The 4,013-nt window shown below is 33.7% G+C and overlaps 1 long non-coding RNA gene across 3 annotated transcripts in view; it reads left to right on the forward strand.

The window, feature by feature from the left end:
- Window positions 1-3,445: 3,445 nt before the first annotated feature.
- LOC144964106 (uncharacterized) overlaps window positions 3,446-4,013 on the forward strand; it is a 23,334-nt gene continuing 22,766 nt past the window's right edge. Inside the window, exon 1 of one of the 3 annotated variants that reach the window (XR_013643747.1) lies at window positions 3,446-3,479. This is a non-coding gene — a long non-coding RNA (uncharacterized LOC144964106). Of the gene's footprint in view, window positions 3,510-3,928 lie in introns of those variants that run through there. The other 2 variants (XR_013643750.1, XR_013643745.1) reach the window with 2 other exon arrangements.

The raw sequence follows: 4,013 nt of genomic DNA on the forward strand, positions 1-4,013 counted from the left end.
AACATTTATTGCTGCTGCGCGAGAGCTGAGCAAGCTAAGCTGTGCAGGAAAATGAAGTGCCCGCATCGAGAGATTTTTCCATTCACCACAAATCGCGATACTGCAGGTGATTGGCGATGTTCATCTCCTATTGTCTCTCTACTGTAAGGTCGTGTAGTCTATCATAATATATCATAAATTTATTTGTATTATGAAACTTGATGAGCGAAGAGAGTGTTTCCTGCCGTTGAACTCCGTAAGCTATCTATCTACCCATAACTAGTGACTTTGGTTACAGATAATTATTTCTGATTATTTTTTATGGTTATGCTAAATTTTTCAATATAAAAACGACGAGAGTACTGGGAAGGGGAGGGGGGAGGGGGTCGGAGGTTAGAATGAAATAATCTTCAATTAACTACAAATTAATTATAAACAAGGACGTCTGAACCGGAGTTGCCAGTTTGGTATAATAGTGTTAAATTCCAGAACTTTGGATTTAAAAAGATATTATTTGTTGTTGGGTGTTGTTTTTGTTGTTGATAACTATGATGTTGTTATTGATGGTCTGATGATGATGATGGTGATGATGATGATGATGATGATGATGATGATGATGATGATGATGATGATGATGATGATGATAATTATTTTTGTCTGTTTCTTTGTTTTTGTTTGTTGTTTTTTTTAATCGATTTTTTTTCTTGCTTGCTTCGTTGTCTTTGTTTTAGATTTGTTTTTTGTTTTTTTGTTTTTGTTTTTTTTTTTACTTATTGTAAGGCATTAAAAAGTTACCATGGAATTTTGGTACTTCAAGAATAAGATGTGTTTTACTGATTTACTTTCAACAACAAAAGGAGTGAAAGAAGAGATTTAGATTTTTAATTTTTGTAAATTTTAACAACAAAGTAAATATGGCAATTTCACACCACTTCGCATTTTCCTGCCTTTTTATGGCATTTTCTACTTTAAAATAAATAAATATCATAAATAGAACAACGCTAGTAAAATCCGTTGCGATCTCAAGAAGTGGGTGAGAGAGGGATCTAGAAATGACTTTGGGTTTGAAACGAATATTTTTGTGTTCGTGGATAGCTCACACGGTAGAGCCACGCTCTCACCTGCCAGGCGGAGTTGTCGTACCAATAAAGGTCGCAGGTTCAAACCCCACCACCGCCGCGAAAAATATTCTCTATTGTCTTCTGGCACTTTTCTACTCACTTCATATCTTGTTGTTACCAACATAAGTGCCTGCTCCACTCACTTTTCTGAATTAAAAATTCACCCCATACACCGGAGCATACTCAATGTCTCAATCGTTTATATGTTATATGTTTGTGATGAGAATATTGGCTATTAAGCTTAACTGCTGGTCAAAATTACTTCGCGATGGTGGCGAACGAATCGGCGATCTCAAGAAGTGGGTGAGAGAGGGATCTAGAAATGACTTTGGGTTTGAAACGAATATTTTTGTGTTCGTGGATAGCTCACACGGTAGAGCCACGCTCTCACCTGCCAGGCGGAGTTGTCGTACCAATAAAGGTCGCAGGTTCAAACCCCACCACCGCCGCGAAAAAAAATTTTTATTCTCTATTGTCTTCTGGCACTTTTCTACTCACTTCATATCTTATATTGTTATAATATGTGATGGAGAGAAGAGCTTGAGTGAGGTGGTTGGGGTGGGGTTGAGTGGGAGGGTGGGGGAGGGGGTGAGGGTTGGGGAGCGAGATATTAAATGGGAGGTCAGTCAGGCGATTTGTTTTCATTTTAAAATACCCACGGGGATATTCGATTGTAATAGAATCCCAAACTCTGGGTGCCGTTTAATGTGGATTGCCTCTTGTATTGCCAATCGTCATCCCGTCTATCACTCAATGGCACGTCGTTGTCAGCATTCATGGTGGCTTCATTATCATCATCATCATCATCATCATCATCATCATCATCATTATCATCATCATCATCATTATCATTATCATCATCACCATCATCATCATCATCATCAACATCATCATCATCATCATCATTATCATCATCATCATCATTATCATTATCATCATCACCATCATCATCATCATCATTATCATCATCATCATCATCATCATCATCATCATCATCATCATCATCATCATCATCAGCATCATTATCACCATCATCATCATCATCATCATCATCATCATCATCATCATCATCATCATCATCATCATCATCATCATCAACAACATCATCGTCATCACCATCACCATCATCATCATCATCATCATCATCATTATCATCATCATCATCATCATCATCATCATCGTAAACATTATTATTTTTATCATGCAAAGTGTGTATAAACCAGTGGCACACAAAGCATTGTCCGGCACTGTTTCATACACATTTTTACAGATCTTTATCTTACACCAGTGACTGCTCCCTAAGTTGTCACTTTGATATTTTCAAAAATGCTATCCAAATGGTTATCCTCCTTTTTTATGACTAATATCATTTTTGTATAAGAGTAAGAGAGACACTACCAAAAAAACCCCAACTATTAAAGTTCTCTGTCGATCTCTTCCTTTCTCTCTGATTCAAAATATAATATATCCGCCCGTTTATCCATTTACAGATCTGTCTGTGTTTTATCCGTCTGTCTATTTTATATTAATAAAGCTGTCCTACCTCACAAAATGAATGTATCTATCTAACTACCTATCAATTTAATTTATTTATCTTTATATCTGGCTATCATTCTATCTATCTATCGATGTATCTATCTATGTATCTATCTATCTATCTTTCTTTCTATTTCCATCTATCTATCTATTTATCTATCCGTCTGTTGATATATCTATTTATTTATTTATCTATCTTTCTTTCTACAGTTCTATCTATCTATCTATCTATCTATTTATCTGTCTACATATCACTTTCTGTCTATCTATCTATCTATCTATCTATCTATCTATCTATCTATCTATCTATCTATTTATTTATCTATCTGACAATCTATTTGTTTATTTTTCTTTCATTACTATATACAAGATATTACGATCTATCAAATTACGCCATCTATAATTCATTGTACATATATCTTTAAAATAATGTCTTCAGAAAATAAATAAAAAATGACACAAAGGCTATCAAGTAGTTTCAGTAACAAGGTAGTGACACGATCAATTCAGCATGATTAAATTATAAATCTGAATAAAAAACACCGATTTGTTACTAAAATAAATTAATCAGTGACACACAGCCCGCCTTGCTTGTCCTCAATCTTTAGGCACGGCCATTTTTCAGCTTTTATCAAATCTTCATCAGTTAAATCAAATTATCAATTCAATTTATAAGAGTGCCTTACGGACCTTCGCTAGATTAAAGTTCCCCCTTAAATATTAATTCGTTTTTCATCCCTTCTTCAAGTTATTAATTTTCATTTGTATTTCTTGTTATTTCTTCTCTTCCTATAATTTCTACAGTTAAACAAGGTCTTGCAATGAGGAAGATACCGATGATTGGTATATTATAATGTTGAAGAATGTTCGCATGTGAGTGTGTGTGAGATATATATATATATATATATATATATATATATATATATATATATATATATATATATATATATATCAAGGATTACTATACTGGAAAGGATTGACATGTGGAATCTTCAGCCCCCGCTAGTGGGAGCCATTGGTTGGATAACGATTTCAAGCAAAACTACTACTTTTCTGCCTTGGTACAATTTCATTGAATGCGCAATAATTGATTCTGTTCTTATAATTTCGGTACTTTATAAGAAATTGGTTAATTGGCGACCATAATTTTTAAATAATATTTCTTATATCTTGAATGATATGAAAATATATAAAAAGTAGTGAACTATCAACAATTTTACTGGAAAGTATGAACTATTTTTTATGATGCCCTCTTACAAATTGAGTGATTGGGTTTGTTTTCATTTTTTAAAATCGAAAGTACGAATCTGCTTTCAATTGCTTTTAATAACTAGATAGATCTATGGCTAATTTATCGAACCAGAATCTTTGAAAAGT

Source organism: Berghia stephanieae, chromosome 1, assembly GCF_034508935.2.
Source record: "Berghia stephanieae isolate SIO BIC M18660-M18661 chromosome 1, UCSD_Bste_1.3, whole genome shotgun sequence".
In the NCBI taxonomy this organism is placed as follows: Eukaryota; Metazoa; Mollusca; class Gastropoda; order Nudibranchia; family Aeolidiidae; genus Berghia; species Berghia stephanieae.